This window comes from Phoxinus phoxinus (assembly GCF_949152265.1).
Source record: "Phoxinus phoxinus genome assembly, chromosome: 4".
NCBI classification, from domain to species: domain Eukaryota; kingdom Metazoa; phylum Chordata; class Actinopteri; order Cypriniformes; family Leuciscidae; genus Phoxinus; species Phoxinus phoxinus.
The window spans coordinates 34,742,462-34,756,599 of record NC_136879.1 but is presented as its reverse complement, the minus strand read 5'-3'; the positions used below and the strand labels follow the sequence as shown (position 1 = coordinate 34,756,599).

Genomic DNA, 14,138 nt, shown 5'->3' with positions numbered 1-14,138 from the left:
GTTAGTGGAGACGAGACTGTTGAACCCGAGCTTTCGGGATGAATTTGGTGTATTAGAGGGTGGGTGTGATTGTGTCTATGTGCATGAGGGAGTAAGTGAATGAACGTGTGTGGAAACAGGAGGATATTTCTGGAGCTCTCGCTCTCCCTGCAGCCTGTTGAGGGGGGAGAAATCGGGGGGAAGAGGAAGGTGGTGAAGCGAGACGTCAGGGGGGTGTTAATTTATTCAAATGAGCAGGGGAGGATAATGAAAGAGAGAGAGGAAAAGAAAGAGAGAGAGAGAGGAAAAGAGGGGAATGGGGGGTTGGTTGTTTCGCTTTGCAAATCTCTCATCTCCTGATCTTCCTTTTTTTTTCACGTGTTTATCTTATGAGAATCTCTCGCCATTATGGTCGGAAGAAACAGTGGAGCAGGAACTGGAGAGAGGAGAAAAGTCGGGAAAAGGTGAAACAGGGAGGGCATTTATGGATAAGCAATCTGTGAAGGGCTAAGAAGGATGTAAATGTGATAAGTATCAGTATATTTAAAAAAAATATGCTGTATAAATTCTAAAGAATATATATATATATGATTCAACTGTGTATTCCTAAAGACTAAAATTTATCAGCAGAAAATGAGCTGATTGTACCTTGATTAATTCTTCATTCTAAATGAATTAGTGCTTGTACGGACTTCTCTGACCACAGAGGACACGGTGTATGATCTTTTGTAACTCAATTCAATCCAAATGATCCTATCACAAAATGAAATATGTCTCTTAAACGCTCATGAGGTCAAAACGGGATGATATTTTCCCCTGGACTTGGGTGTGTATATGAGAGTGCGATAACGATATGCAGTGCATTTGAATCAATTAGAATACTTACTGACATCTAGTGGGAAGATCTTACAATGCAGACAAGGGTTAAAACTGTTCACATTAAATCATACTATTACTCACCTGCATTTTATTTCTTCCATGAAGAACAAATGGTGAATATCTGAAGAACAGATAGCTTGAGTAGACAGACAGACAGACAGACAGACAGATAGATAGATAGATAGATAGATAGATAGATAGATAGATAGATAGATAGATAGATAGATAGATAGATAGATAGATAGATAAACATAGATAGATAGATAGATAGATAGATAGACAGATAGATAGATAGATAGATAGATAGATAGATAGATAGATAGATAGATAGATAGATAGATAGATAGATAGATAGATAGATAGATAGATAGATAGATAGATAGATAGACTCTAGTCCACATTTGCTGAATGTACAACATGGTTTGTTCTGTTCTAAAGTAGAAGTTTCCATCCAGACCTGTGTGTCTAGATTGTATCTTGATTCCCACGCTACAGTCACAACAGCCCCCCCCCCCCCCCCTCCCCCAAAATTAACAAAGCCAAACAAGTGGATTTATTTTCACGACAAGTTAAACCAGTATATCCTTAAGCTCTAAGCAGGGGTGTTAAAATGCTGACCAACTGCAACAAGACCCAGTGCACTCACGTATACCCTACAGGCCTAAACACTCCTCTGTGTGTGGGAACCTACCAGTGCTGACCCTCTCACCATTAAGAGCACCTGTAAGCAGACCACTATTTATACCTTATTCTGCAAGCTTATTGAGATTTTTATCACATTAACACTGCCGCACTAGGTATATATATATATACTTGCTTCATCTTATTTCCATATGCAAAAAAGAAAGATAACTTTATTTCCAAATTATTTTATATATATCAATTATAACCTTATTCATTGCCTATTGTATTCTTGATAACTAATGACCTGAAAATATACTCAAACCAACAACAAAGCATAAGGGTTTAAAGTACATCAACGCCTGGTGTTATGCCTAAATCGACATAAATTCAGCTTTGCTCAGGTTCTAGCTTCGGTTTACATACACTGTAAAAAAAATTGCTGCGATTATTTAGCACAACTTAGAATCCAACATTGTTTCAACTTCAAAAAGTATGTGTTCAAGCTTGACTTAAAATATTAAGTTTAGTTAACTTTAGTTTAGTTTGGTTGAGTTGGATATTTAAGTTATCTCAACAAATTTTAACTAATCGCAGCCACATTTTTTACAGTGTAGGGGAGAGATGGGTAAGATTAAGTATTTTTGATTAATGTTAAGTCAAAATTTAAGGCTTTAACCAAACCATACATATGATTTGAGAATAAAATTAAAATTTGGCTGTGACAAATTGGTCCGAAGTATAATTTTCTTAAGTGTACAGCACTTAAGTTGTCCTTTGGGAAATAAAACCTAAATATATTTCAGAATTAATGGAAGTTATAGAAAAGCATATAAAAGGGAAATATAAATAAAACATAGTAAATAAGGTGATTCGAGGACTGGAACTAACTTTTGCATAATGAAAAATAATTATATTAATTATTTTAAAAAATACTTTGCGTTGAATACTTAAAATTACTTTTTTTTTTAAATGTAAAAATGTTGAACTCTTTATGCACATGCACAATTTTCTGAAGGAAACCCATTATTGGGACAAACAACGCTGTTCCCTTGTGTGTCTTAATGAAATATAAGAAGAGAGAGAGAATGAGAGAGTGAAAAGAGAAGGAGAAAGATGAAGGTGTCGCTATAGCGGACTGCTTGAGCTCAGGAGTGCGCCTGACAGGCCCTGTCTCTGCCTTTAATGACTTATTTATTCAAGCATAATTAAGCTCAGGCCTAGAGCGGTGATTAATGCTCTTTGTCAGCTTGCAGAACAATACCTCAAACTTCCTGAGCGCTGGCTCTTCTCCAGCTCTCCGTTTCTTTCTGTTCTTCTAACCGTGCAGTTCGTTACTTTCCGTAAAGGCAATGACCAAGACTTTGAAATACAGCATGATAAACAGTATGTGATGTAGAAGAGTGTGTAATAAAGTGAGTTGACCTACCTCGTTAGCAGGTTTCATTCAATATTATTTCAAAGCTTATGTCTCTCTCTCTCTCTCTCTCTCTCTCTCTCTCTCTCTCTCTCTCTCTCTCTCTCTCTCTCTCTCTCTCTCTCTCTCTCTCTCTATATATATATATATATATATATATATATAGTTCACCCAAAAATGAAAATTCTGTCATTAATTACTCACCCTCATGTCGTTCCAAAACTGTAAGACTTCCGTTCATCTTCTGAACACAAATGAAGATCTTTTTGATGAGATCTAAGAGCTTTCTGTATATTGACAGCTACGCAACTACCACTTCAAAAATTCAATATGGAGTAAAACTAATATGAATTAAGCGGTTTAGTCCACATTTTCTGGAGAGACTCGATCACTTTATATGATGAACAGATTGAATTTGGGCTTTTATTCACGTTTAAACATTAATCAGCAAACAATAGGCTTGTTTGAGATGCGCCTTGCCTCGCCTGAAGTGTAGTCGAGACGAGTAGGCGGCTGCAGTGAGGGGAGGAGTGAAAAAAGTGCAGGCAAGCCGGACAGTTCTCTCTTCTCACAGTGGATCTGACACCTGTGAGATCAAAGATGGATATCGCGGGATTCACGGGATTCACGCTCGTGCACAGTGTTGCTAATAAACTGGATGTAATTTAAGTTCTGTTGCTTAAATATGAAAATAAATATAATGAACAAGACACCCAAATCACTTGTTAGGCTATATAATCCCATTACAAAAAGTGTTTATCAATCTTTTTTTCTTTCTTTAATACATGTGTTTATATATATATATTTTAATTACATAATCACATAAATAAATATAGAGATCGCACTGTCAGAGAGTTTGGGAATAAGATCATTTATACACATAAAACATGATATCAGAGTTTTAATATCAAACATTTTAAAAGAGAACATTACATCATGGTTGTTTAAACCAATGAGCATTAAGCTGTGTCGTCAGCAAGTCGTTTCCCATCATGCTCTTGCTCAGCGCAGTCGGTGGAGAGCAACTGCGCGCAACTGCAGAATCCGACAGGTGTGCCTTGCGCTCGCGAGAGATTTTTGACATACGTCAGCATGACATCAGAGCCAGGCGGAACGCAGTCGGACACATTTCTAACCGGCATGCATCTCGTGGTGATCACCGGTGATCGGTTCTGCGCAGATTTTGCTCATCTCAAACAAGCCTATTAACAAAAGCTCAACCAAACATGGTCGACACACGCAATAACAATAAATATTAGGCTTGTTTGAGATGAGCAAAATCTGCGCAGAACCGATCACCGGTGATCAGCGCGAGATGCATGCCGGTTAGAAATGTGTCCGACTGCGTTCCGCCTGGCTCTGATGTCATGCTGACGTATGTCAAAACACTATCGCGAGCGCAAGCCGCACGTGTCGGATTCTGCAGTTGCGCGCAGTTGCTCTCCACCGACTGCGCTGATCAAAAGCATGATGGGAAACGACTTGCTGATGACACAGCTTCATGCTCATTGGTTTAAATAACCATGATGTATTGTTCTCTTTTAAAATGTTTGATTTTAAAACTCTGATATCATGGTTTATGTGTATAAATTATGTGTGAATATTCCCAAACTCTCTGACAGTGCGACCTCTATTATGGATTATGTGATTATGTATTTTTTTATAAAAACACATGTCTGTATTAAAGAACAAAATGATTATAAACACGTATTTGGAATGGGATTAAATAACAAGTGCTTTGGGTGTCTTGTTCATTATATTTATTTTATTATAAAAGCAACAGAACTTAAATTACATCCAGTTTATTAGCAACACTGTGCACGAGCGTGAATCCCGCGATATCCATCTTTGATCTCACAGGTGTCAGATCCACTACGAGAAGAGAGAACTGTCCGGCTTGCCTGCGCTTTTTTCACTCCTCCCATCACTGCAGCCGCCTACTCTCGCATACAATTCAGGCGAGGCAAGGCGCATCTCAAACAAGCCTATTGGTTCTTGCTGAAGCTCAAACGTGCTGCGTAACATGAGAATGAACCTCATTGGTTCTTGCTGAAGCTCAAACGTGCTGCGTAACATGAGAATGAACCTCATTGGTTCTTACAGAAGCTCAAACGTGCTGCGTAACACGAGAATGAACCTCATTGGTTCTTACAGAAGCTCAAACGTGCTGCGTATAACACGAGAATGAACCTCATTGGTTCTTGCTGAACCGCAAAAAAGTGCAGTCTCTCAGATGTCTTCAAAAAGATCTTAATTTTGTGATCCGAAGATGAACGAAAGTAATTGTGAGTAATTAAAGAAAGAATTTCCATTTTTGTGTGAACTAACACTTTAAATATAATTTTACTCATACTTAATGTCGGCTCAAATATGCACTAGTCTTTAAGAGACAATGCAGTGGAAAAAAAAAACAAGAATTAGTTGATTCAAGAAGAGAGCAATCACGTTTATTTTTTTAAAACAGAAATAAAACTAAACGCCTCTCAAATTTCTACAAACACTCAAGTCTTAGTTAAGCTCAAGTGCTCAAAAAGGGCAGAAGTAAACCAATATCCATCAAAAATATCTCTTCATTATATCAACGGATAACTAAAATAATGTTAAGTAAAATGAAATAGTTAATGCCTACTTGCACTGGATGTACTGGTTTCGTCCTCATCTCATATATGAAACATCTGCGATTCAGCAACTACATGCTAATGCTACTATTGCTAACGCTAATGTTGACAAATTCGGGTAATCAAGGGCAAAACACACAAGATGCAGTACCTTCAATGACCTGTAGATGGCGATATCTCTCCTTCTGTTGCACAAATAAACTGCTGCAGAAAAAGTTAGGTGTCATGCAAAATCTAACGAGTTACAAACTACAAATGTATTGGAGTAAAGTACGGATACTTATTTAAAAAATGTAGTCAAGAAGAGAGTAAAAGTTGCTAATAACTTTGAAACTAAGTAAAAGTAGCAAAAAATATCCTTAAGTACAGTAACTAGTTATACATTTACTCTACATTTACTTTACACACCACTGTGTAGTACTGAAAAACAGATATTGTTTAGACTCTGGATGTTTGGGTTCTGCCCGGACCGCAGGCAATAACGTGAATTTGTAATAATGTAATTTTGTTTAAAACATACACAATATCACTAACTCTGTTTTTTTTTATTCATATTAAAATAGCAACATTTTGTGTAAAATTCACTTTTTAAAGAAAATCTAAATGTTTTCAATTGTATTCATGGTGATGCCATGAAAAATGTTCCATGGAAGATTGCTCATCAACTGGAAAACAAACACTTTTAAAATGAAAATAACATTAAATGTCAACTACAGCCACTAGAAGTCTGCATGAGGATTACTCAATGGCTCATTTGCAATTCCCAACTTTTCATTTAGATGTACATTATAAAATCATCATAACAATAAAAATGACTCTTTTTCAAAGTTAAGAATATATTTTTTGTACTGAAGAATATATATATATTTTTTGCAATTATGAGCTTGAGTGTTCCACATTGTGGATGTGTTATAGTGTTGCCACTTCATTTCTGTGTATTTGTGTTCTGAAAAAAAAAGTGTTGGTTCCCCTCCACATTAATTTCCTATGCAGGGTCTAAACATCCTGACCTTTTTTGTCACACTAACATACAAGCTAAGATCACATTTCTCTTTTTTTCTGTGTAGATATAAGAAGTGTGAGAACAGCCAGCAAGTGTCATGCCAGTTAGATGAAGGGACATTTTTGAAATATGAGTAAACGTCATTTAGAGTCGCCCACAACCCCAGCAGCGCATTAGGGGATGGAAAACACACTTCCGACTATGACAGTTCAGTGAAAGAGAAAGGTGATCGTGACTATTCAAACCTAGTTAGCTAGTGAGTTTATCAGGGAACTTTGCAAGCAGATTCAGGGAAACATGTAGATTTCTTTAAAGAATCAAAGAGTACATACTTTTTCTCTTTTAGAAAGGAAATTAATGTAGGTTTTTTTTTCTGTGCATGCTATGAAATGCACATGGATGAAATGTTTCACAACCTCACATCTGCTGATTTTTTTTTTGATTTTTTTTTTTGCATATTAAGTTTTTAACAAAGTTATTTTTTATTAAGTTTAGCATTTTTAATTATTATTATGAATTGTTGTTATTTATTTGTGGAGACCGGATATATACTGTACAAAATGTAGAGGGGGATATGTGTTTTTAATGACCCTACAAGTTTGATGAAACCATCACATTATGAGGAAAATATTTTATATATTTTTTAGATATTTTAAATAAGAGGAAAAAACAAAACACTTTACTTGGTTGAGGAATTTATCTGACAAAATTATTTGGAAAAAAAGGCAAACTACAGCTCCAGGTTTTATTTTACAATGCATTTTATTTTTTTATTTTTTATTAAATGCATAGACATTAGACAAACTCACAAAGAGTGTCAGAGGAAAATTGACTACAAAATAATCAGTTATTAATATTTCATTGGATCTCTTGTTTTTGCATGTGTTCATTATTTCTTGTCAGGCTGGCAAATAAAAAATTATGTTTGCACAATTCGGCATGTTTCATTGCGTTATCATAAATAAAACAATTGAATCCAACTACGCAAAATGCTTTTAAAATCTTTAACACATTTTGAATAATATTTGAATAAAGGGAAAATATGTCAGACATCACTTTTGGCCACTAATAATAATAGTGGTGTAATAATAATAATAATAATAGTAATTTTAATGATTATTTTTGAGCATGTCATATTTGAGGACAGTGTAACTGACCCATCAGCCCTCTCTCCCCTATGTAAGTATAGGACAGGAACCTGAGCGAAGCAGAATTTAGCCAGTCCGTTTATCTCTGATCTTTGCACAGGATGCAGGTTTTAATCTTGAGAAATGATCGTTCAGGATTAGTGAATACGCACACATCTGCATAAACCTGTGCTTGCTCAGGCTAAACAAACCTCAGGATGTTTCCTGGAACTCCACTGAAGCCAAACATTATACATTTAAATGGAAACGTATCTGTTTTACAGAATGTAAGTGATGTTTTTAAAAGAAGGTTAAGTATTAAAATGCTAGGATGTTAAGCAAATAGCACGCAAGTTACAATATATCAGCTATAATTCATTTTACTGCTATTATTTTATATAATCACATGCATTTGTTTATGAAGTACAATACACATGGAAATATAACATTTTCTTTATTTGTTATATTGTATTAGCCTCACATTCAGTCCTGAGAAGCAATTTAATGCTAATTTTAAAATTAAAACTAAGTAGCCTACTCATTGCATCAAGTATCATTCCAACACTCGACACAAGTTTTAATGTGCAACACCTGAATGAGTTGAAGGTTGTGTCCCAAAAGCTGACCTTTACTGCCCTCTAGTGTGTAACATTTTATATTATCAGAAGGCTATAAGGTATACGTTCTTATTTCAAGTATAAATAAGGGAAATCAGTAAAAGTTGCATGAATATAAACACAATTTCACTCATAATTAAATGATTTTTCAATAAAACTTTTCAACTATCCTTTATTGGTATCTAACATCATTATCTGTTTTTTCAAATCAATGTTTTTAATGAAGCACATCAATTAAATAACGAAAGTATATTAATAGGACTTTCACAGGCTGTTCGCATCCCCAAACCATCCAGTATGACACGAACCATCTTAAATTTCTTCATCTCCATGCTTCGCCTGACAGACACAAATACACAGACATTTAAAGACCGTCAACTCATGAAAGTCAAGCATTAAATATATAATTATATTGTTTCTTTCAATGTTACAGTAACAATGTTACAGACAAACTAATTAAAATTCATTTTAAGCCCACGACAACAACAAAAACAGTAGGAAAAAAGCAAAAGCAACAATGTGTTCTCACGATATGATATAGGAAGACTATTTTTCATTGTTTTATGTTTTTTTTTATTTTTATCCCTACCAATAAAAGTAAACCAAACCTACTCTAAGATATATTCACTAAAGTAGAAATGGACAACTAGCGCCAATCTTTCATCGTTTGAAACGACAATATTTGTACAATACTCTGACCACTAGATGTCACCAGAAACACATTAATAAGTTACGTGCACTTACTTTAGGCTTGCCACACCGTTTGATGCGGTTACCTACAGGAACAGACATTCATCATTACACATTACATGAGTGATTTGGCATGACTCATAATCGACACAAACACACACACGCTAAACACCTACCCGTCAGGAGAAGGATAGAGAGCACCACAATGACCCCTGCAAACACCAGGCCCCCAATCCGCAGACTCTCATAGTCTGTGAATCAGAGCCACAACAGCTTCTGAATACATTTTCTGATTAAGGAATACATGACGCATAATTCTTGATACAGAAATATGCTAACGGGTATTAAGGGCAGTAGGCTACCATGGGAGTAAAATAATGACAAATATTTGAAACAAAAAAGCTTGTTGAATCGCACTACTAAAAAAAATTAACATTAACCGTGCTGAAATGCTTTGTATTTTTTAGGGCTTGCATTTTTATGGGCTGAAAATCAACGTGGTTGTATATTTAGCTCCGAATATTTCAATTCAAAACATTTCACACACGTTTTTCAATAATCCATATTCACCTTTAAGATTTCACGTCCAAAATATTCATTCCGTTTAAAAATACAACCTATAATATTCGACAGGCAATTTTCGGTCCTTTCAACAAGCTTTTTCGTTACAAAAACATTTTGTCATTACTTCCAGTTCACACAAAGGAGATAGGCGATCCTCCCCACACGCTGCAAGTGTTCTGAAACGGAAGTTAATAAATAATGGACAAATGGAGTCTTTGGACCAGCCGCGGCGCTACCATTGGGCCCGGGTGGGCCTGGGCCCACCCATTTTAGGTCCGGGCCCACCCATTTTGACCCAGTTCATCCAATAAGCAGCCAGAGGAAAGCTTTGAGTGAAAGCGCCAATCAGCGGCTTCTACCCCACGTGTGGACTCTTAAGCCTGCCCACAGGCTGCATCGTCACCATCAAGCGATCCAATGAAATGAATGACTTTAGCGCGAAAGCTTTTCAAGCAAGCTCAATGAGACAGACACATACAGTAGCTAATATGAAACGCAAAACAAAACAAAGCAGCTTATTTTCATTTCAATTCAGCAAAAAATGCTCAGAGGAGCTGGACCAGGAGGAGGAAACTCCGTCCTGCTCGGCCGCCCTTTCCCCAACAAGTCCTCCAGTAGCCACCCCCTCACACCAGCAAGGCAAGTAAGGTTAGGCCGCCCGCAAAGGCTGTCTGTATCAGGGATTAAAGTTCTCCGCCGCTACGACGGATTTCTGTTAATTGCAGGGTTCCCGCCTGTCCTAATTTTTTTTATTCACTTTTCATAATTTTAAGGCCGTAAATATGCTTACGTTTCTCAAATAGTGTAATAAATGTCTTAATTTCAGTTTGAATAGGTCTTAAATTAAGGAAAGATGAAGTGTAGCCTATTTACATTACTGAGGGGGATGTGATCAAAGCCTGGAGTGGAGCGAAAACACTTTCCTCTCTCCACTCTAAGCGTTCTGTAATCACTCAGCTCTGACTCCACTCCGGGTTTTCCATCCCCGTACACGGGAAAAACTGCTCCATGTTCAACTTCACCTCATTTTAAAAGTTATTCAAATATGTTTGTTTTTTATTCAATTGTGTGTATGTGTGATAAGTTCAGTTCAGCTCAGTTCAACTTTATTGTCAGACTCAGGGTCCATTAGAAAACACACACAAAAATAAACAAATAAAAACAAATTACCCATTATAAAATACATGTAGGCTATATACCAGTACTTCCACAAATGATTAGTTATCAGCTATCGGATTGTTATGCTGTTGTTTTAGATATGTTACTCATTTCATTATTCTGAAGAAATAAGCTACAGGATAAATCATTTTTGATCGTTTTTTCCTGCTGTTTGTGTTTAGCAGCTGTGTCAGTTTCAATGCTGCTGTTATTTCATGTCGACGATATGTTCTTCTGTCATTCTGAATTTATAAGAAAGATGATTGGTAAATAAATGGAGAGAGAGAAACAGACCCTCCAAATATATAATTCCGTTTCAGTCTTTTTGTGTAGCCTATTGAACGTTCAAAAGAGATCAATGAAGTTATGTTTACTGCCAAGACAAGAGGACAGCGACACAAGAGAGTTTTATTTCTCATGCCATTTAATCATGTTTTTGCGTGCATATACGCACTGTAAACCCCTTGGGTAGGATTAGGGGTGCGGAGTGCCTGCCTATTACACGCCATAAAGTGCGTACCATATGCACGCGAAAACTGTGTGTCATGCGCAGGCAAAAAAACCAAAAACATTTTTGGCGTATAAATGACACGAGAAATACAATTCGTGGTATAGATACGATCATACGCACTTTCATTAGAACGTGTTGCGTAGGTAGGCTACGTGGTCGCTGTCCTCAGAAAAGCGCTGAAACGGAGATGAAGGGGACTATTTGGCTTATTTTAACTGGCCCATCCAGTTTTCTGGAGGCCCACCTACAATCAAAATCCTGGCGCCGCTACTGCTTTGGACGCCTCAGATGTAAAGTTATTCGCTGTCAAAGTGACGCAAAAATGAATGGGAGTCAATGGAATGCTAACAGCAGGTGAAGTTCTGCTACAATGGCGGCGCCCGCGGAGGCTTCCGTTTCCGGCGGATGGATTACCCCCTTGCATATAGCCTATGGGAGTGAAACGACTTCTCGAACAAGAAAAAAAGGTTGGGCGGGACTTGATTTTGTCCATGGAGAATTGATTGGATGGTAGTAGTTTGCATGAGTGACAGGTTGTCCTCGCGCCAGTAAACAACATCAATGGAGAATGTCACTGCAAGAGGGTAGGTTATTTTGATAAAAGGTTAGGGCACAAAGAACTAAAACAAAAAATGATAATGATGTGCATGGATAAATCATTTATATCCTAAAAAATACTGCAATATACCATCGAAATACAAGCATGGTTCATTCTGAATTCACGATGATTAATTCTGATTGACTGTCAATGCTTTTTTTATATATCAGCTGGAAAACAATCATTCAGAAAGTGATTCCAACCATTATTCCTTTGTGTCGTTCATTTTTGTTATAGATGTGGACTACACTATTTACGTTATGTTCTTGGTGTGAATGGGCATTTATTCAGATTTGTAGAATTCAGAATGTTATCATATTCTGGATATGACAGTAGGCCTAAGAATATTCTGATATTAATTTGAATATTATTGTTCACATAAAACACAATGAATTATTCAAGACGAAGATTGTTCAGACTTACCATAGACAAAGTCTGCATCAGGGTCTACTGTAGGATGGGCTGGGGAACAGAGAGAGAGACAGAATTAAATTGAATAAAATACAATTAAAATGTGATGTTCTTTGCAATGACGGAAATAAATGAAGCAAAGCTATTTGAATGACTGAATGAATGAATGAGGCATTTATAGTCTCGATGGCTCTGCACCTTGTTAACGTCTGATAAGATCAGATTACTCAGTCCACCGAATGTGTGTCCACACTTATCAGAAGTATTACTACTATTTCACCTGTCGATCACTGGAGGGTATTCCAGAAAGCAAGGATATCTTACCATCAAACATACAATGAACTATGTTGATTTACCCAAACTTTCCAAGAACGCATCTGGGAGTAGGCCTATGTTCAGCCAACTTAGAGTATGTTCATGGTAACTCAACAGAGCAACGAATGAAAACGGACTCTAAAAAGTGCGCCATACTACTTTCTTCTTCTTTTGTTTAATGGCTATTTACATACTTAGTGCATAGTATGTAGGGAGGGGAGAGGGGAGGGGGTCAAAATAAATACCACTTAAAAAAAATAAACAGAATATTTGTTCAATATTTTTTCAAACTCTGCAAAAAGTGTGGAAATATTTAATTGAGTGAATTTAGCATATATAAAATGAAATTAGCTTATATAACCAGACAAAAGAGTAGGACATTTTATATATATATATATATATATATAAAATAATCATTCGTTTTCACAACACAAATCATCTGAGATGTGCTTTTTGTCCACCGAGTTAAAAGTGCTCACAGTTGTAGAAACACTCACAGATTATGGCCTATAAAATCAGCCGTTATATCATTTTGGCCACAAATACAATGAATAATTAGTTTAGTACCATAAACCCATAATGTGTGTGTTTTAAAGTGTTTGTTCTGTTTTAATAGCACAGCACCTCTGAGAATAATAGAGAAAACCTCACAGTGCAGGGCTTACTTTTATGGACACAAGTCTCTCTCCAGCTCTCATTAACTGAGGAGAGGAGGAGAGGTGTTCTGAAGAAACGAGACTCACCTGCTCCAGAGGACATGGCTGCTCTTTCTGTGGGTCACGGTCCGGAATTACAAAACTGCCAATGCAAATTATAATGAAGCGTTATAAATAATTCAACATATATTTAAAGACTAAAGCTTCTTTGTGCATCAGAAGTATACAGATTCCAGTTCAAATCTTTAACCCAATACACTGACCCCTCATATCCAAAGAGCCATAACTCCATAGCCAAAAAGAAAAGGGTTATTTGCAGACCCTCTGGTATTTCTCTCTATTCAGCTCCTTCAGGCTTTCTTAAGATAGCACTCATATTGATTCTGTGTGTTTCTTTCCAATCCATATCTCTGACTGTAATGATTAACACACGCTGCTTTGAAGAGAAAGTGACTCATAAAGCCTCAGTCAGGGCAGTTTGCTTTTCAATTCTACATGCAGATCTTGTCAGGCAAACAAACACTTCAGGTCCACGATGTTAACTTTATCTGCAATGCTTTGCTCAGGGGCACATGGTGCTAGTTTATTATTCCAACAACCAGCAACATTTCTTGATCTAAGCTGCATCACACCACCTGCAATTAATTATTGACAGCAACATGTAAAACTTTGTAAAATGGACACTATATTGTTCTACTCAAAATGTCAACTTGATAAGTAAGAGTTCTTAATTGCAATTCTTGCAGGGATTTTTTTACATGCTAACTGTTGTACTGTATCTTTCAATATGTTCCTGTAAGTTGACCCCAAAATTATTAATAAATGAAATAATTTCTCACATCCTAAAATCATGTAAACTCATATTCCAAGTCCATTCGAATGTTTTGTTATATTTTATTTTTGTAAAATATTATTTAATTGTATTTGTTTATTGCATGGCTCATACTGACCCCAAAAAATAATAATTGCAATGA

The 14,138-nt window shown here is 36.4% G+C and overlaps 1 long non-coding RNA gene across 2 annotated transcripts; it reads right to left on the bottom strand.

The window, feature by feature from the left end:
• Positions 1–7,202: 7,202 nt before the first annotated feature.
• On the bottom strand, positions 7,203–9,730 carry LOC306997150. Of its 2 annotated transcripts, XR_013797279.1 has the most exons (4): positions 9,522–9,730; positions 9,128–9,202; positions 9,006–9,037; positions 7,203–8,600 (listed from the first exon to the last, which is right to left on the bottom strand). It is a non-coding gene; the product is annotated as an uncharacterized lncRNA (long non-coding RNA). The 2 variants fall into 2 exon arrangements; XR_013797280.1 differs by having other exon boundaries at positions 7,432–8,600; positions 9,128–9,730.
• Between the last annotated feature and the right edge of the window lie 4,408 nt (positions 9,731–14,138).